General features: G+C 36.5%; 1 protein-coding gene across 1 annotated transcript in view; it reads right to left on the bottom strand.

The window, feature by feature from the left end:
* LOC139737783 (gelsolin-like protein 2) overlaps window positions 1-17,857 on the bottom strand; it is a 61,756-nt gene extending 43,899 nt beyond the window's left edge. The window contains exon 1 of the mRNA XM_071648458.1: window positions 17,692-17,857. The gene's annotated coding sequence lies outside the window, so the exon portion shown is untranslated. The remainder of the gene's footprint in view (window positions 1-17,691) is intronic.
* Window positions 17,858-22,130: the final 4,273 nt, after the last annotated feature.

The raw sequence follows: 22,130 nt of genomic DNA, 5'->3' as shown, positions 1-22,130 counted from the left end.
TGAAAATTAAAGTGCTATTTCTCAAATAGATGAGGTAATTCTGAAACAATTGCAAGATCTTTTAATGCTTGCGCTATTTATTGAGGTTTTTATGTCCACACTGGTAAAAATCATGAGATATGGATTGCAATGCAAATCTCGAGATTTAGTTCCCACTAATTTGCATCGGTGTGACTGCGACTATTGAGTGTTCTGACCACTTGTGTTTTGTGAGAGATGGGTGCCAAGAGCAGCTGGTTTGGGGCCAAAAAATGTGATTACTTTTAGAATGTCCACTGTGCCAAAGATTTTTGGTCTCATTGACAAAAATAGCTATCATGCTCAATGTAATGACTTGCCATATGCACGAAGGGAGGTCAAATTGTGTGATGTTCTTCTTTGCAAATATTAGTTTTTGCCGTTATATACCTCTTGGTTCCCAGGCTACTAAATGCTTTGATCAAACATAAAGACTGTCATTTGAGTGTTAAGACAGTTGTCCACAGCAAGAACAGTGCCCTTTGCCTTCTTAGAGCAAATCGTCGCTGGGGTGACAAGACCGTGTATCTGAAATTTTGGTGAAAATTACTTTTTTTGATTAATGGTCAAATAATCGGTTAAGTGATGTCCTGTCCAAATCCCAACTGTCTTACTCCAAAAATGAAGCCGCCACGGCATGTCAAAGGAAAGGCTCTCCCATTCACTATAGTGCTTTGGCCGCCATGTTTTTTGGCTCTCCTGAACATTTGACATCTTGTAGATACGAGGTCTTGTCGCCCCAGCAACGAAATTAAATCTAAGCTACAACTGAGATGTTTCCTAAGTAGTACTGACTTAGTTATCCACTGATCTTTATCAGGAACTTTCAACAGGGTTGAGCTGCATTTAACCATGCATGCAAAAACAAGAAACAAAAAAAAAAGACAACTCACTATATAATGTCTGGACAGGTGGTAGTCACTTTTAAAAGACATGATACACAGGAATACAGTTCTAAGCATTACAACTACTGTAGTCTTCAAATCAAGCCCACCCCTTCCCTCCCCCTCCCCTACCAAGGCAAACAAATCACCCCCTGCCCCTTCAGACTAGAGACTTCTTGCATGGGTATACAACATATGGATATAGGACTATCTTATCATGTGTCTGAATGGCTGTATATTGATATGACATATACATTCATATTTGTGTCTGAATGCTCTTACAATTGTAGATCCATACGTCGTTTCAATAGGAAGGACTTTTTTTGCAAACTGCCAAATGCATTAATCCAGTGCAATGTAAAAACGCATGTGCAAAGTCTGTGCAATGCTCATACTGTGCAAGGAAGAGCCCCATACATATTTATGATATTCCCATGAAACATGACAGTTCGCAAGGTCTGATTACCATATATGGCATGGGGACATTGTGTATGAATGGTGTCATATTGATATGTCATATATCCATACCAGGGCCAGCAGAACCAGGGGGGCCGAGGGGGCTTGCCCCCCCCCCCCCCACCCCTTGTTTTTTTTTTTACCATACAAAGGAATACATAAGGTGTCACGACTTGGCCCCTCCCCCCCCCCCCCCCGCTTTTTTTACCCCGGAAGTGCGTAAGTGGCACTAGAAAGAAATAGAAAGGAAACCTTGTAGTGTGAGCGCAGTAAGGCCTTTGTTTTTGCGCTGAAGATGTTTTTGTTTTTGTTTTTGTTTTGCTCGTCAGGTGAAGAAACCCAGAAGTGGCACCATGCAAAAGTTGCACTGAAGACCTTTTTTCCCCCCCTTTTTTTTTTTGCTTGTTAGCTGATGAAACCCAGAAGTGGCACCAGAAGTCTGAAGTGCCTCCCCCCCCCCCAACTTTTGAAAACGTGGTGCCAGCCATACATATGTCATATGAACATAATCTTAGTACATGTATGTCTGAAGGTGCAATCAGGCTCTCATCTCCCCTGCTGCAGACATTTTATACTTTAGGTGTCTCAGACAAGAGAAATCATCGAGAGCCTTCTTCTTCTGCATGCTATTCTGCTTCCTGCAGGGCACAGTGGCACAGACAAAGAGGATATTGAATAGATGATGCTGGGAATATCATCCCTACCTAGGAATTAAAGGGTGTGTACAGTTCTGGTCGAGGTGAGGATTTAGCTTTTAACATTTTGTGAGATATTCAGAAACCACTCAATGAGATGTCAAAGAGCATGCAATTCTAAAGGGTATCAAAAGTTTATTTGATGAAAATCGGTTTTGAAATGGGTGAGATATCCAAAAACAAGGTGAAACAAAGAGATCCTAATAAAGTTGTAGCATGTCGCCTTTTATCATTATCACTTTTTTTGGATACTTCAGCCATTTCAAAACCGATTTTCATCAAATAAACGTTGAATTCTTCTTAAAATTACACTTATGCTCTTTCATATTTCACAAGAGGTTTCTCATTATCTCACTTAGGAATGTTCAAAACATGAATCCCCACCTCAACCAGTACTGTACAGTCCCTTTAAAGCTTTGTGTCTCCAAGTTTTCATTTTTGTGCATTCAATCTTTGAACTACTCCACTGTATTCATCTAGGACTCCATAAACATACCATGACCTACATATTTGTTCCAGTAACCTTTCTTTCTATCATAAGCTATCATTACTCCATTTGTCCTCAAATGGAAGTGTATATTTTCATTCTTCACTACAAAACTATAGGCACCTGTTTTAATCTGCAGTACAAACTTAGCTATTTCAGTTGACGGTTTCATAGATAATTTACCTTTCTATTCATTTCAATATAAAACTTAATATGATTTCACCATAATGAATATTCTAGAGTCTTTCCTATTTCTGTAATATCACATCATTAACATATCATAAATATATATCTTAGTCAAAGGAAGGCTCTTTTCACACCGGTTAATTATTTTGAAGCATAAGATGTTAGTGCTTTCATAGAATTCTTACTCTGGAGAAAGCTAACCTCTTACATTTCACATATCGATGACACCGAGGTAGTCTTCAATACACCTTGAAATAGATTGGAAAGGCAGTCAAACTGGAAAATCTTGCCAGATCAAGTTTCTACTTTATTTCAACCGGAACATGCTCTAATTCCACCTCTGGCATCCAAATCCCTATTTTCCTCCCTTTAGTTCAAAGAACAGTACAGGCCATCAAGTTTTGCAAAACTTGAGTTCACACTGACGTTGACTAGCACAGTAAAATTAAAAGAGAACAGAGTAAGTTTTATCATAGTGGAACAAATGAGAGGATATTATTATTCATTACATTTTGAAGATTAAATCTTCACTTTTAGTCTGATTTGAAGAAAACTTTTACTATTCTGTTTGTGTGATTCTAATGTAGAATTCATTAAAAATTACTTTAACATGGGGGTAAGATTTTAACTTTAAATCCAGGCCATGTTGCAGACTAAGACAGGAAGTATCGGTGCTACCGTACCACCTACAAACCCTTGGAGCTCTGCTTCCTGTTTTCACTTTTTCAGTAGCTCAGAACACAAAAAGTGAAATGTTGAGAAGATGGATTACAGCTTGTATTCATTTCTTGCCACGGATTCATATCCTCCCACCGACCACCTCAGAAATTCATTATCTTAAGCGTCTAAGTTGATATCCCTGACAAAGTTTTTAAAATGCTGCCGGATACGAACTTCCTGTATGGATGTAACTTGGTATGTATTGCGGTATCACATCCTTCACAGGTACAGTGAGCAATGGCTGGGATGTGACCATCCCAAATAAAGAAGCAAGCTTGTTCCAATGGCCTCATTTTCATGGAAAATAAACACATGTATATCCTGGAGGAAATGAAGAACTTGATGAATGGAAAATTGCTGGAATATAATTAGATTGACTAAAAAGGGGCCTTTGAAACAAAATAAAAACAAGAACGATTTCATCAAAAGAGATTGTTCAAACCAAACTCTATTTCACTTCTGGTGTTATACGTAATTTTATATCAAGTGCAGAATAAAGACATACAAAAAATCATAACCAGCTTACACATGTACACTGTATTAGCTAAATACAGTGGTGGAGATTTCACTAAAATTGGACATAAAATATGTCAGTTATGTATGTTAGTTGCAAGTCTCCCACTAAACAGTATACAAATCTTAATAAAAGTTTCTTTCTTAAAACAGGATCAATTTAGTGTATCCTTTGTATCAGTTCAAATCAATTCAAATCAAATTTGATTTCCAATATCATACATTCATTAGAATAAAATAAAAAGTTGATTTAATACAATATGAACATAGGCCTACATTTGAAAACAGCAGAAAAAAAAGATATGCATGTGCATATAATGTCAAACCACACTTCAACAAAATTATTGTATTAATTGGAAAAGACAAGATTGTAGAGATGTGGGCTGCTCCATTAATTTGAAATACAAATAAACACACAAAAAAAGTATAATAATGGGTGCACAAAGAAGCAAACACCCACACATACAGCGGCACACAAATGATCGAAGATGTAGCAAGGACTAAACAGCAAGAAACATGGGGAAGCTGCATTGAACAGAGAGAGAATCAAACCATTGTGGTTTTGAGTCCAATTCACAATAAGCAACAATGCTTTCTAGAGGAAACGACATTGCATTTGCTAAATTGCACCAAAACTAAGATTTTGATAACATTTCTTTTGTCAATATAAGCCAACTGGAGAGTTGAGAGGTGATGAAAACATCGCTCTTTGCAATTCCAAGATATGTGGTGAAACATTTGAAAATGTAAAATTCTCTTCCTCTTTATCATCTCATGTCCTGCTTTCATGAAACCTTTATAATCCTTTTCATTGGATATCACTCTATCTCTTGAAGCCTTCTTGAACATGGTGTGGCGTTACACACCTTAACTCACGGCACATCTTACAGGAACTGAATCATTTGAGCGGAAGCCGGAAAGCCTTTGACCTTCACAAAAGTTGACCTACATGTCAACAAACTGTAGACGTAAGGTGCTAACTCGACCCCACGGTAGCAGCTGTGGACATCCCACAGTATTTCCTACAGTCACATCTTTAGCTATCACAAGGGTGACTGTATGATAGCATCTTTAGTACAATTAAAGCTGAAGAAAAAATATTGCCCTAGAGGAGCTTGGAAAAATATAGCAGATTTACCTTTGTTTGCTCAGCCTCTTTGCTATGAATTGATCTTTTCTTACTACTTTTTCCTCTCTCAAAGTACGTATTTTTTATAAGTATGTGCCATTCAGACTCCTCAGGTTTTGCAGCTCTGTGCTATTCAGTTGGAGCAGCAAGCACACACAGGGGATTGTAACCTTATGCCATCTCCTACCTAGCGATAAGGTTGCACACTTTGAAGCTGATAAATGCGAACCATAGGATCACTCTACCCAGAATTGAGAGGAGAGTCTGGCAAATGAAATCTGACCATCTGTTTGACATGGAACACAACGGCATCCTGAAAGTGTTTACTGGCTCTATAAATACGCACATAACAGAAGTATGTTGCTTTGAACCGATACTCCACAGTCGTATAAAGACATACATGTATTCTGTTCATGAACTCTGGTCCCTGTGTGCAAAGGAAAAATATCAGGTAATAGTCATGTTGTAGCTTCATAATTTTGTATCCCCCTTTGTCCCTTCCATGTTCCTTCACGGAAAGGGAAGAGTAGAAGCAGGAATGCTTTGCCATAGGTGACAGTGTTCACCTGAATCACGAACACGAACAGGTGATTTTTGGTTAAGTCCTACAGAATGCAATATTTTCATCATACACACAGGCCCGGCCCTGACACAAAATGCATTACCTTCTTTATTCCTCTTGGCCAATATGTACGTCTGTATACTTTTACTGTGACAGTTTTGTTATTGGTTAATATCATCATAGCTATTTTGGTAATGAACTCAATAATTATGAAATGATTAACTTGTATCTACAGGTCAAATACTCCATGAAGTATAGTATAGCAAATTGCTGAAGAATTCAGACTGCTCCTATAAGGTCTGTAGATATCTTTCCTACATAAAAAAAAAATTGCTTGTAACCAGTCAACGGTTTCTTCCAGGAAGATTCCTCCCATAGACTGAAGTCTAGCCTGCCATTACTGCCCATGCTTTCAAGGGGCTAATGTGGATGAATATCTTTCCATAAGACCAGAAAATGAGTTTTGCACATACAATATAACAGAAGCTTGGTTCTGTACCCCAAAATTTCCCTAACTGAAACAGGATCTCAAAGCCAGAATATAAATAAACAGAATACCTGTTGTTGAAAAAAAAGGTGAAGAGTTCAACCAATATGATTAGTGTCATGTGGCAGAAAAAAGATCAATATGTTCAACACTGTGTAACATAAACTTGCACCTAAACGTATGTGTCATATCATTATGTTTTCATTGGGCAACCTGTAGCTACACGCTAATGGCAAGATGTGCATGTGTCAGTGTTGACAAGCTTACCCCAGACTTAAAGGGATGGTACAGTATTGGTGGAGATGAGAATTGGGCTTCTAACTTTTTTGCGAGATACCAAGAAAACACTTATGATACAGTACAGAGCGTACCATTTTAAGAAGAATTCAAAGTTTATTTGATGAAAATCGGGTTTGGAATGACTGAAACATCCAAAAACAAAGTAAAACAAAGCGATCGCAATAAAGTGTGGGTCTCACATGTTATTAGAATCACTCTTTTTGGGATATATCTCAGCCATTTCAAAACCAATTTTCATCAAATAAACGTTGAATTCCTCATAGAATTACACGCTCTTTCATATTTCATAAGAGGTTTCTCATTATCTCACCAAAAAAATTTTAGAAACCTGAAGTTAGGTCTCAACCAAAACTATACGATCCCTTTAAAGACCTCGTAACAATGGGAGAACATTGAGTGGGAAGGCTGGCCCAACTCAGATATATTAGGCGTGTTCACATCAGCCCGATGTTTCGAAAAAGCGCGCTATTTTCTGACTTAGGAAATTTTCCCGATAGCGAAATAGCATGCTATTTGATAATGTGAACACAAATTAACGCTCTAATTGTATCGCTCTGATCGAGAAAATTTCTCAAGTTCAACTCGGAAAATTTCTGAAATAGCGGGATAGTAGCGCGCTATTTGATGATGTGAGAAATTAGCGCGATGCATCCCATTATGCCTAGCGTGTGTGACCCGATCGATCAAGGCAAACTGCACACAAGTCACGAGGAATTTTTGAGAGGGCACACACATTACTTATGCTGTTTGCACATACTCAGCTGTCGAATTAGCTCGACAAAAATTCGGGCTGATTCTCTTTGGGCTGATATGAATAAGAAATGAAATAGCGCGCTAACTCGCAATCGCGAAAAATTTCTCGAGCTTGGATTTTTATCCGGCTGATGTGAAAACGCCTATACTTGTATGTGAAACTCCCTGTATCAATGAATTGTGAACAGCTTTATAACTGATCTCTTTGAAGTATGCATACAGCTGAGGAATTTCAGTTAGCGTCAACAGTTGCGACAACCATATGCTTTGATGCGCATGTTCTCTGACGGACATCGTGGTTTTTGTACACGTATGTATCCTGGAGGGCGGCGAATGAAGATCAATTCCATCGCCCCTTCCATGTTTGTCCATGCTACTGGGTCTTTAAAAGCCCTTTATTGGTGAGCATTGCCAACACCTAGCCCTTTTTCTCTGCCTAGCTGCAATTATGGAGATATACATCGTATGGGCGATGGCTGACACTAATACATTGATGAGAAATGACTAGGTAGTGATAGTTTCCCTGCGACATATTATTTGTAATATTCCCCAGATCAAGGCTGACGTGTAACGAGTTTACTGATATCAATATACAGCGTAATCAATGCTAAAAGAATCATGGACATACATCCCATGAAATCCACTGGACACAGACAAGAAGTGTTAAAACCATCAATATTTACCACCCATCAAATATAAAATGATGGTGGGGATCACCAAAGTGTAAATTCACAGGAGATCCAAGTTCGATGGCTCCTGCCTTCCAAAACATCCCAACCCATCATGGTGTGTGGATGCATTCATCTGGCACTAATAGGGCATAAATACGAAGGTCACACTATTTTTTTGTCACATGCAAATGAGCTGTGCGTAAGTGTGTGTTGTATGCGTGTGCATAGCTGTTCTGTGTGTGGATACCACAGTGCCTATATGGTCATATGCCAGTTATGGTGAGCCCACTAGCAGCTGGCAAGTTGGTCTAATATCTTATGTATTTTCTTTTCTTTTGTTTTATCTAAAGACTGGTGGTTTTTTTACCTGACCGTACCTTTTTCTTCTTTTGTTTAATGATACATTGATTCATCTCCTCTTCTAGTTTTGCCTTTCAACTCAGTGCTGTTTGCAATCTGCATTTTGCATTCAATAAAGATCTACATAGCGACTTTATCTTATGCACACAAATGCAGATGTACAGAGTGTATGTGTATAAACTAAAACCATAACAAGTATACATGTACTTTATGTGAGATTGAGCATTTGCAGAATATTTATGATAAATTTAGGAAACCACAGTGTACAATGAGGGCCTTATGAGATAACATGTTTCTCTCACTGAGCAGGCATTATACCAATCATATTATAAATATTACTTGCGTAACATTGATTTTCAATTGCCCTGAGCACAAGAGCAAAAATGCTTTTCTACCACCTTTCTACATGACATGAAGCTTCACAGAATTTTGTAGACCAAATTATGGGCAACCAAGACAGAGCACATCTACACTGTAACAGTCTCATCTCTTTCTGCCACGATGGGTGATCATGAACCCAACATCTGATGAGTAATAGATAAAGAGCCATCATGACATAAAAAAACTAAATGCTCAGTAAATTGAATTCAGTATATATGTATGTATGATAGAGTAACGATTGTCAAAACATTGTAATGTGATACCCAGTGCTCTGGCTCAGGTGTCTTTAAACTACAAATTGTTGAGTTGTAACACCAACTTTCCTTCAGTCGCATGGGATCTAGAACAAACATAAGATTTTATAGGGCAGCATGACTCATTAAGCATCTTAATTGCTGTAATTTGTAGTTCAAACATGTGCCACAGTCCCACTTCATTATTTCATTAACAAAATCTTTATTTGATTAAAGGAAAAGTCATTCTCAAATCTTGCCTTTGAACCAACATGTAAATCAAAGCTAACTTGAGAGTACAATGAATGCACTCATGAATGACATGTAATCAGTAAAAAAAAAAAGAAAGGACAAAAGAACACACTGACCACCTGATTCCTACTATATCTGTCAAGGTGACTTACGCATCTCTTCTATAACTCAAGATATAATTACTATTAAACCCAAGCTTATATTATTGTAAATTTCTATTTTCCCTCTTTAATTTGTCCAATTTCTCTCATGTTCTTGTTTCTTTTGCTTTACAGCATTCACACAAAATCAGTGTATCCTTTAAGAGAATATTTCTCCACCAATCAATAAAAAGAAATCCAAGAATTCTCGTCTTTTCCAAATTTAATACTACTCTATCAATGTTTCGAATGTAGGCCCATTCATATGGACAGGAAGATAACTACTTCCCCCCGTGTAATTTAAACCAATATAAATGGCAGTAATACTTTACTTTACCTACAAAACTTTCAGGTTTGTTTGTTTGTTTGTGTTTCTGTTTTTGTATTCAAAATTGGGTACTTTAAAACAATTGCAACACTAACAGCTTGTTACATTAATATAACACTAATAGAATAATTGTATCCTAATGGAGAGAGTTCCATGACCATTTATGTGACCTTATTTGAGACCATCTATTGCTGCCCTCATGAATGCCCCTTCTATGGAATGGTCACAGACTACTGTACATGTAAGTGCTTACATAGTTGCTAATAACATGTCGTTGAAGAGTGGCACGTTTTGAAAAAGTCAGGCAGTGCAAGTTCGATGGTACACTACTTTTTTATGTTTACCACCTGATGCAATAACACGTACAATTGGTACACAACTAAAAAAAGGTTATGTGCTGTTTGTCACAATCAAAGTTTTACCATGTACTGCTTTGCAATTTTCCTATGATTTTTTTTTTCATATGACGAGTTGGGGGAGGGGATTTTATACAAAGCTATTTGCTCAAGTCTGCAAGTACGATCAATCAAAACGTGTATATAAACAAAATGGCAGTTTGACATCCAATACAGAATTTAGAACTATACCGAGAGCTTTATATCTTTATAAATTATTATCAGTTATCACTAGTGCAAATTCTTGCATGGAAACTCACACATCTACAATAAGCACATCGTATATTTTTCTTGCTCATGCAGACATGTTCAATCCAAACAACAACCTGCAAATATACAAACTGTGGTTGTATAATCACATGATTGTCTATGCAGTCAAGCTTTGCTTTTATAAGCATCCCATATTTTAGTCACACATCAATTGTTAGGTTTTTGTGTGGGAATTTGTGATGCACACTGCTTGAGCCTGCAAATACTGTCTGTAAGTAGACACCATTATACCCCCACCTTACAGAACAGAATGACAACACTGTATGAATGAGCTGAAATTTTCATGATGGCAAGGTCAGTTGGCAGTCAATGCCAATAATTCTCATATATTTGTATTTTAAAAAATGGTACAGCAATGTATTTGTCTGAGAGATCTATGACAGCATTCGATCATTGTGGAATTTCCTTTAAATATTATCGCAGAAAATGCGCAATCTTCAGTCATCTTTAGATAAAACAATACCATATGTCCCCAAAAAAATTAAAACGGGACCCTCCGCACTGATATCTTTAAAATTAGTGAATCAATCTGAATACAAATTCAGGGTATGAAACTATAACTCATTGCCCACATCTTACAGAAAACCCATTCGATTTGCTTCAGTGGTCAAAGAGAAATGAGGAATTTTGTAGAGGATGTCAAGAATCTCTTCCCTCCAAGTTCTGTCTAATTGTATTCATACACGAGAGCATCGAAGTGCTAAACTTGGAAGAATCAGACTCATGACATGCTTTACAACAATCCACATTTCTCTGTGACCGCTTAACCAAACTGAATGGGGTTTTCTGCAAAATAGAGCTAAGATGTTATATTTTAAGACCCTGAAGTAGCATTTAGACAGTTAAATCACACTGGGTGTTATCAATGCGGAAATCTGATTGTAATTTTTTTGGGACATACTGTACATTGCATTATCAGTATGGTATGTTTAATTTCCTATATGTCTATACTTCACTTATCACCCTGAGGACCAAGGTGCATCCTGAATAGGTGATTGAACATTTGAAATACAAATATGTGAGCAGCTCTTTGGACTCTGTGCATATTATCTGTAGTATATGTTTACTTTACCATATATGAACTGGAGTGGAATGGATTAATTTTCTATTGGGCGAAAAATAAAAATAAAAAGATGTAGGATAGTCCACACAGACAAGCATCCGGGCCTACAGTTATGTATGATCATGGCTGCAAACATTAATATCAACTGCACAGGTGTACCAACATCTATGGAATGCACTTCCTGATGGGGAAACATTGATTTTTAGTCTCTACACAAGGTCTTAATTCAAGTCCCGCTATCCCCCATTTGTGCCAAGACAAAAAGGGCAGGCTGCAGCTTCGTGTAACCCTCCATTCACAAAACTCAGCGACCCATAAATGTTATGTAACAGTGGGAGATTTATGATGCTCGCATGACTTTCAGCGATGCGCAAGATGGCTGACTTTCTTTTAATCTGTTTGTAGTCTTCACTTGCACATGTCTTGGTGAACTCCTTGCCCCCCCCCAAAAAAAATTATCCATTTATTTAAAATGCAATCTAATGCATGGGCAAAACTGTGGGAAGAGTGTACTGAAGTCTTGACCTATAGCACAGCTTTGCAGAAGTCACATTTATTTACCCTCAATGTGCATTAAAATTGTGAGATTACTATCATCAATCTATATGTCCTTTGCTGTACGGCTGTTGAAGTATTCTAAATGAGTGACTATCTTTGTCAACTCTACACAAAACCCTCACAGGTCATACATACAAGTGTTTATTACTCATACAATGTACATGAGGATTCTAACTAAGTACTGTATGTGGTACTGTGTGTCCATCATCTACACAGAAGACTGGTAATAATAACATGGTCTACTTGGTCAAGATGCCACACACGTGCAGCTTTTACATAATTTGTCAGCATAGAGAGTCTAAATATGACACCTGCCCAAAATCACCTACCACTTGGTAATGGTACATTGTCTTGCAGATCCCATCGGCTATAGGACTATTTAGCACTCAAGATAAAAGTGCGCATATATATATTTTCAATTCTTCCTGTGCTGCCATTCACATATAGACTGAGTGTGGATATACAGACATACAGCTGTAGTAGCAAAATTTGTTAGGATTTGGGAGGGCTGTTCACTATCAACAGACCCCTCCCATATGAGTTGATACATGTTTTGCTAATTATGTTAACAAACTACACTCTGAATACAAAATGTATTTGTATTACAGTACTGTTTCAACATCTGACATATTTGTGTGAGGTGTAATCACTAGTGTGCCCCCATCTTGTTCCTCCCTCGTTTTCATTCAACACCTACACACTGAGCGTGGGTGCATGCACCCTTGGATACGACCATATTTGGGCAAGCCACTGCCAACTTCTGTGAATGCTTACTGCTCATTATATGATCACAACTAGCTAACCACACCCAACAACTGATATACTTCTGTGGGAGCCCCTGTAACAAAACACTGAGAAACTGCAAATGAAGACAAGCATTTCAAAATAGAATCAGATTGCCAAACATTTTCTGACTTTCACATACACACAGCAATCACCATTACACTTGATTGGACTAATTCTGTCCCACGATGACTGTGCTAACTAGCGATATGCACTGGCCACTCGACATATTTTAAAAATGCAATTTGTCATAAAAAAATGAAACAAACTTGCAGAGAAAGTGTACATCAAGTATCACACATCTACATGTAATCACTGCTGCAAAAGGAATTTTCAAACTGGAATATATGTCAATTGTTACTTAAAATCAAACGCTGGTATGATTCATCATTACAGAGTTCAAAAGAAAATATTATTGACACTTCCAATAACGATTCAGACTGCAAGTAATAGTACTGACAACAAACATACTCATTTATAAATTTACCTGAGTGGTTTTGAAAACTTCTGTATACATTTAAAAAAAAAATCATTCTCACATGTTCAATATTAATGATATCCTCCTCAAAATAATTGTGTTAAATGAAAGCAAAACTTTGACATTCCTACTGATAGCTTTTTACGTGTAGTCTACCAATATGCATCTACACCATCCAACATCACACTATACATGTAGGCTTTCCCAAGTCACTGCAAAGTGCATCAATGCATTAGTTACAATACAAGCTATTGGGATGTGTCCATAGCAAGTCATGACATTGTATGCCTTCTTGTCCAAACTATTTACTAAAGGAGGTGTTGGCCATAGATTATGTGGGTGGAGCCACACGGGGTAAAGGTGGAAAACGCAATTTGCTACAGTTTATTTCCCTTTTCCACGTCTTTACTTTACTTGCTTAAAGTGAATGATAAAACCCACATAAATCTATAGAAGTATTTGAGTGTCACATTTCTCTAATTTTCTTGACAGGAGGCTGGCCAGGTCTGATCATAGATTATACATGTACATCTAAAATATGATCTACAAGTACATGGTACGGTAGTACATAAATTTCATTTTACAGACCTAATGTCACAACACTACATAAAAGGAGAGAGAAGTTGAAAGTGTCATTCTAAACTCAATAAGAGAATAATTAATTAAATATCATCCATTTGTTTTTACTGTAAATCATTCCAGTTCTTTTAACACTTTCACGAGACAAAACAAAATAAAACTGACATACATTATTTTGAAGGAAGTAGCCCGTATTCTAAGTACATTTAGGATATCTCCCAACAACAACAAAAATGAGCTCTTTATATCTGAAAATGACATTGTGGACATATTTTTCTTTTTTCATTTCCCTCTATTCTCCTTTTTCTTGCTTTGAAAAAAAAAAAGGAAGTTTGAGCTGTCAAACATAACCTATGTCATTCACGTAACAACCACGCTGGAATGAAATCTAATGGGCAATGGAAAGAATTGTGAAAAGGAATAACTACACTAATCTCAATGGATTCCACTTTAATGTAATCACTATGTGATTCATCATAAAGTTTGTGAATAAAAAGCCACTCTTTTACAGCAGTTGAACTGAAATTCCTCAGGTAAAGAAAGACTTCGGGGTTATTTGGTAATTGGATAAGTACAATCGGCTGCACACAGAAGGGTTGCCTTATCTATTATCTGCCCTGTCAACAAGGTATCACCCAATTATCAAACAAATGTGTGTCTGACTGAGGGTCAAAGTGTAAGGACTTTGATAGCATCTATAGCACCTGTGGGTTTTATTCCTCTGACAGCGTCCAGGGCTTGAACATGTATGACGTCAATTCAGTAACATTCAGTCAGACCAAGATAAACAGTGATCTTGATACTGTTCAATCATGTGAATGATGCTCAAGTCTAAAATGGAGCCCAAGTCTATAGTTCCATCCGAAGGATTAAACAAATAAGGGTTATCATAAGTTTGCTTCCATTTTCAATAGGATCACCTTACCATGTTTGAAAGATTGATCAAATACTAAAAACAAATGTATGGTTCACATTCCTTCCAAACTTTATGTTAAATGTCAAATCAAATGAGTTTAAGTCAACTCTTCACACAATCGCATAAATTCAAAGAGTTATGGGAGCAAAGTCATCCTTTAAGTGACCAAATGAGGTACACCTTTAAAAACCATGGGTCCCCTTTTCACCCCATGTTTCCGCTGCCAATTTAAACTGGCCCCTTCACGGTTTCCTGTTCAAATTTCTGCCATGTTGCACCACTGAGTAAAGCGGAAAAAAAGCAGACTGTCTGACCTGCGAGTACTCGAGCCAACCTACATCTGTGCACCATCTTACCTCGACATACATACATCACATTACCCACTTTATTGGGAAACAATTCCAATTCAAGCTCTGAAGGGAAATTCATAAATGCCACTGAGCAGGTTTATTGTGAAAACTTCAGCGTGTTTTTTCCAGTCTGAGGATTGTTTAGTGTTAAAAAAAAATGAATATAATATAATGATATTTTGATGTTAAAACATTTCAATATATCGCATGATGTACAAATAATTTTAACCATAAATTGTAACACAGTAATATCTAGTTGTACAACTGTTCTTCTAAGTGGCTCTTCAAATTACATTGTAAAACAAGATGATAAATCCCTGTCTTTTTTTCTTTTCTTTTTTTTGCAGTCTACAATGGAGTATACAGTATTACAGTCAAAGAGAGAAATCTTTCTTTGTTTTTTAAAGGCACTAGAAATTACAGAAATACTCTGATATTATCACTGATTACCATCTTGTGTATAATGTCTACGCAGGATTTTTTTTTAAATAGTTGTAACAGGGTCAACAAAATTAATATTCAACTCAAGCCCAAAAGGTTTCCAATGTATTCTATATTGTCAACCCACAGGGCACATCAAAATGACAATCTTGCCACAAGGATAGATACATGTATTCAAAGGTATTCACTGAGAAAAAAAAAACAACACTTCTTTTAATATACCACACTCTCAACAAACTAAGGATGAAGAAAATATATTAGGCTTGACCCTTGTCTACTAGAAGTACAGTACTTCATGAAGTTTTTATTATTTAGGCTAATCATCAGCTTTATTACATGATAACAGTCTACAATCCATTTCTGCTTTGTGTACAGAAATCTATGAAGATTGTTTTCATTTGCAGTTTGATGCGCACTCTTTAAAATCTCTGTTAGTGTCAAAAAGGTACCAAAATCTTAACTTTGTGAACCTAACATCACCTATCAATTACAAAACTTTTCAGCTTTGCTGCTCGACTTTTTCTTAAAGCATGCACCTAATATGTCTCGGGACCTGTTTTGTGAGATTGTCCCTGGATTAGGTACTTGAATGAATAAATCAAACTTTTGGCAGTAAAATTCAAGTAAAAAGCACCAATATCAGATTTTCAAGAATTATTGATTGAAAAGGAGTGTTTAAATGTTGTGCTGCTGACGCTGATACATTCAGGAAGCACACCAACCTCTAAGAATTGTCTGTGGAATGCATTAGCATGCAAGACCTTTAAGGGATCTGGCGATTGACTGATCCCTGACCACAGTTTCTCGCATCATGTACAACAAGTTGTTTAAAAAAAATGGTTGCAACTGCTGAACATGCAGTTACCATGGTAACAAACATTTAAAACCATGGTGACAAACATTAAATGCCCACAGTGAATTGCCCAAGTGGCTGCCATATAAACTATTTGTATGGTTACAACTTGAAAGTTGATTGCAACAACCTGGCTATGACAACACTGCTGTTGCCATGGTAACTGTAATCCCTTAGTGCATCCTCTTCACAAGCTTGATCTTCATTAGGTTTTCTAATTTGCCCTGTTTTCAAAACTTGCCTACTTACAAAAAAGCAAACAGACAAACAAACAAAACAAAGACCCTAAACATGTCATCATTGGCCCAATAAACAAAAATTCTAATTGGCAGTGAAATGTCTAAGATCATAGATCATGGATAATACATACAGTATGTAGAACTACAATTTGTAAAGGCCTGTCCACTAAATGTAGTTGGTTCTTCTGCTAACATACAAATATACTAAAGTATTTTCTGATTCCTGTCTGAAGCTACTCAGAAGATATGTCCTGAGTCTAAAGATTTATTTTGCATTGAAGGAGCATCATCTCTTGACTGAAAGATCAGTCTGTATCTTGTCGGTGATATATTTCGTGGAGACTGCATCTGGCTTCATGGAATCCTCTAGTAAATATCTACTACGGAGAGCCCTAAATGCCACAAAATAATGAAAGAAAAAACTCCTCCAGCCAGACAGATTTTTCTGTCTACATCATCTCGTGCACCATGGGAAGTGCATGCATGGAAGAAAAATGGGAGTAATCTCAGTGACATATACGTGTATATACTGCTCATACTGTCAATGACTGTATTTCCTTCTCTTTTCGTGATTATCTTTTTCTTTTCTTTTGATCCTGCATAGAATTTGAAACACTACAAAGCTAATATGCCACTTTGTATTCATGGTCAGGCAAGTGACAAATACCTGACTGGACACAAATATGTACAGTTTAGTCAGACTTTTTGGTAATGTCAAGATCAACACAGTGAAAACATTAATGGTAACAGTGTAGAAATTCACAGTTACCAAGCTCGGAACTATTTCACTGAAAAAGACTCAACTTAATGAAACGTTGTTCCTTTATTCAGATTTGGTCACCTTGTCCTTAGATGAAATGTTTGTCAAAGCACAGCAACTAAAGATGAAAATACTCCAGTATTTGTCATCTTCGAGTCCTCAACAGTTGTGTCCACAAGAGGTTTTATGTACGGACAGAAAATGTGCTCCATCAAGCTTGACACAGAATTACTGTTGCAGGTGCAGAAGCCCTGCGAATGCGCTAGGGTACGCGTGTGACCGCGACATGCAAGCCAAGGTGTGCATGAAGATTACAGGGTACATATTCCGTCAAAAAAAGGGGATATATCAGCGCTCTTCTTACGATGAAAAGTCAAGTTTATCTTCTCAACCTCTGTTGTCTACTAGAAACTACAACGACAGTAAATGGGAAGAAATCAAAGTAACAAACCTCTTAAAACAGGACTTGTACGTAGGCCAGCGGTTCTGCTTGTTCGGCTTCGTGAAGGGTGGAATGTAGCAGGCACGCCGGGTGAAGATGGGAGATAGCATAACAGGTGGGGTCGGGCGACTGATTTTTTTCGTTGCCGTCTGGTGCAGGAGTTGAGATCGAGAGCACGCCTAGCTAGGATCGATTGCTAGAGATAAAGCGGTCTGTCTAGTTTTAATAAAAGTCGTTTTGTCACGTACGGCAATTTTGTTTTAAATATCTACAAAGGCGCAGGAAAAGCTACAGGAATATTATTTCTAACTGTGATCGCATATTTATTTCTTTACAGCTAAAAACTACAAACAGCACATGATAGAATAAGAGACAAATACAATCATTGCTGTATCACTTGCATCCCGATGTACCAAGAATCCCGATAAAGTCTGAATTGTTAATCATACCTTACCTCTGTTCTTATTACATCAAATGCTTTAAATCATTTTATACTTCATTGCAAAATATTGAAAGGCAGCCTATACTTCTTCATGTTAATGGCTTTCAACCGCACAAAAGCCGAGTTTCTTGATTTTGATGTCTATTGTGCCATAAAACGAATTTGTATATTCTATTCTAAACCATTTGTACTATATTTGAACTGAGTGGAATCGCATGTAGCAGTGAATGTACAATCCAATCGACTCCAAGTCCAATCAACTAAAACGAATAGAGTAACATGAGGGAAATTATGGGCAGGATTTTATGGAAAAGAAGAAAGTGATAGAAATTTTGAAGTTTTGTTTTCGTTTCATTTCGTTTTATTTCATTTCCAACACCTAACATTTGAATACACATGATACAGCAAGTTGCTCATGTTTTGATGAAATTGTAATATTTGTCAGAACCACATATGCAAATTACAAGGAAAGAACAGAAAAAGAAAAAAGATGATGAAGAAGAAGAAAAAAAATATCGTGTTGTCATATAGAGGGAAAGTACCTCTGTCAAATACTCAGTGTAAAAATAACGGTTAGATAAATCACAAGATCTACATTTTGCTTGCTGTACTGTTATTTCTTTGCTAAACTGGATTTCAAATAGTGCCAAAATCAAAGAGTGCGTCTATGAACTCTAGATTTCATTCAGAACATTATTACTACCTCAATTTGGAGCGACGGATAAATCATGTAGGGGGACTTCTCGGTATTTGTCTTGTATGAAGACTAGGTCAAAGAATGATCGATCGCATTATCGAGAAGTGGGAGTGGCACGGTTGCGCGTCTGAAAACTTGTAGACTCTCTTGCCCAACACTCACTCGAATCAAAAGAGTTGAAGTGCGAAGTTCAACTGCGAAGTTCAACTCCACGGGGTGGCGCAGGGCGCCCTACAAACCCTCTATGCGTTGTACGATTGATTTAAAATCACTGACACATTCACGCGTTGCAATAACGACGGCAACCTTCACAAAACAAATACTTTGATTTGAGTATTGACACCTGTGATACTTTTCACGTTGTATTTCTTTTTTTGTGTGTAGTAGGTCTTATCTATCTATGGTAGGTCCTATTTATCTAGGCACCTATCTATCTATCTATCTAGATATAAAGATAGATAGATAGATAGATAGATGTATATATATATATATATATATAAGAAGAGAGTCTCAAGTACGCCATGGATCCAACTATTACAAAATTTTTTATTACAAAATTTTCAGTCTGCCTCAGACCTTCGTCAGTGCAAAGACAATGATAGATTGTCTTTGCACAATATATATATATATATATATATATATATATATATATATATATATAAAGCTACAATATTAAAGCTATTAATTTTAAAGCTATATATAAATATAGTAAAGCTTCAATTTATATATGTGTGTATATATATATATGTATGATATATATATGTATATATATATATATATATATACATATATATATACATTTATCATTGTCTTTGCACTGACGAAGGTCTGAGGCAGAACGAAAATTTTGTAATAAAAAATTTTGTAATCATTGGATCCATGGCGTACTTGAGACTCTTTCTTCTAATAATTACCACATTCGAAGTCCAACACGTGGAAAATTCCAAGATATATATATATATATATATAAATGAAGAAATAAACTAATAATGCATTTTTTTTTTTGCCAATAAAGAATGAGTTTATTCGACTCAAATTTTCAGCGGCCTCCGCCTTCTTCAGGAGTCTTTGACAATGACTGTATCAAAACAAAGCAAAACAAAAATAGGTACCGTCATTGTCAAGACTCCGGAAGAAGGCGGAGGCCGCTGAAAATTGAGTCGAATAACCTCATTCTTTATTGGCAAAAAAAAAAGTATTACCAGTTTATTTCTTCGTTTCTTCGTGGAGCCAATAGTGAATTCTCAACATGTTTATATACACAAACACACACACACACACACACACACTCACACACCAAGTCTTTATTGATCTATTTTGAGTTCTATTATTATCTCTCCTTATGTACAGTATCTCTTTTCCCCCTCATTGTATCTGTACCCCCAGTCAGCTCTCAAATTTTGGGGCTTTGCTATAAAAAATAAAAAATAAAAATCTCTATTCTCTTGGAACAACATTGATGCAAATTACAAGTATGATTACCACATGACTATAATCATTATAGCCAACAACAAGAAATAGATATAAAAAACAACAACACAGAGACACTGAACATCCCATATGAGGTTAACATCTTTTATTTTCTTGATTTGCTGTATTAACAAGTTATATAAAATACATTTAGAGTGATGGTAGCTGTACTTTGTAAAAAAACATACATACATTTCATACAATGTAAAATCACTCTTCAACAGAATCCACATGATTGCACAGCTGTTAGAAATTAAGTGTATGTAACTCACAAGCACTATGATATATTATTTTCTTGTTGTAACAAAATAACTTTGAATGTAATGACTGAGCATGAAGAAATTAGAGCACAGCTCCAGATCTGACCTACGAGGAAATAAAAAAAAAAAATCCTTTTAACAGTGACTGCTGATGATAAATTAAATTTGTGCATGTAGAATACATCTAAAGTAAGGGGTGAGGGTACTTTGTATGAAAGTATATACAATCAATACAATGTAAAATCAATGTTCTTTTTTAAAAATCCATTCGATTGCACTGTTGTTAAAAATTTAGTATACATATCTCACAACATATTTCTTTGTTTTCATTTTCATATATACAAAAACAACTTTGAACTCAATGGCTGTGTCAAGAAATTAGCATGCAGTTGTAAATAATCTCATCTGAAAAGTAATAAAAAAAAACCCTTTCATATTAAAAATGAGTGCTGATGATCAATTTGATTACCTTGGTGATTTTGACCTTCTCATCTAGCATTGAAACATATGGATCACACCCTTTAATTAAATTCAAGTTTAAAGGGTGTGTACAGTTCTGGTTGAGGTGAGGATTTAGCTCTTAACGTTTTGCAAGATATTCAGAAACCACTCTATGAGATGTCCAAGAGCATACAATTCTAAGGGGTATCAAAAGTTTAGTTGATGAAAATCGGTTTTGAAATGGCTGAGATATCAAAAAAAAACAAGGTGAAACAAAGAGATCCTAATAAAAGGCGTGGCATGTCGCCTTTTATTATCATCACTTTTTTGGATATCTCGACCATTTGAAAACCAATTTTCATCAAATAAACATTGAATCCTTCTTAAAATTTCATGCTCTTTCATATTTCACAAGAAGTTTCTCATTATCTCACTTAGGAATATTCAAAACATGAATCCCCACCTAAACCAGTACTGTACAGTCCCTTTAAATACATTGTATCTGGGTAATTGGGCAGTGCATCGACTTTCATGCATGGAAATGTAAAATAAAATTGTCTCTTTTTTTGGTGAATTGCACGAAAACATACCAGTATTAAAGCGATTGCGCAGCGCAAGTTTAAGAACCTGGGAATATGTTTTTTAAGTGGCTCAGCACAATAATAAATCATGTGAAAATCAAGACATTTATAAAGGAATAAAATCCAATAAACAAAATGGCAAAAGTTCTATCAACCTCAGATCAGCTTGAGTCTCTCCTAATGGTTTGCACACAAAAAACATACAAATCATATTATTACCTCCGCCAAGGAAGGAGGAGGTTAAAGCGATCATCGGCGTTGATTTGTCTGTTTGCAAAATAACTCAAAGAGTTGTGCACGGTTGAAAATGAAACTTGCATAAAAAGTCGCTATTGACACAAGGAACACCTAATTCAATTTTGGTAGTGATCCGGGAATTTCTCAGGATATTTGAAAGATTTTTCATCTTTTGGCATACAAGGTCAACAAACTTTGGGTTCAAGCAGCGCGTACTGGAGGTTTACATATGCGCACCAAGGCGCATGCTCTGCTAGGGCAAGGCGCCGTGCAGTGACGTTAACAAAAGGCTTCTAGTTTGGGAAATTGCATGCATGTAA

The sequence above is a fragment of the Diadema antillarum genome, unplaced genomic scaffold (assembly GCF_040938485.1).
Source record: "Diadema antillarum isolate AM-2024a unplaced genomic scaffold, OU_Dant_1.0 seq00000705_RagTag, whole genome shotgun sequence".
Classification (NCBI taxonomy): domain Eukaryota; kingdom Metazoa; phylum Echinodermata; class Echinoidea; order Diadematoida; family Diadematidae; genus Diadema; species Diadema antillarum.
The sequence above is the reverse complement of the archived record's forward strand: the minus strand, read 5'-3'. Positions and strand labels throughout refer to the sequence as shown.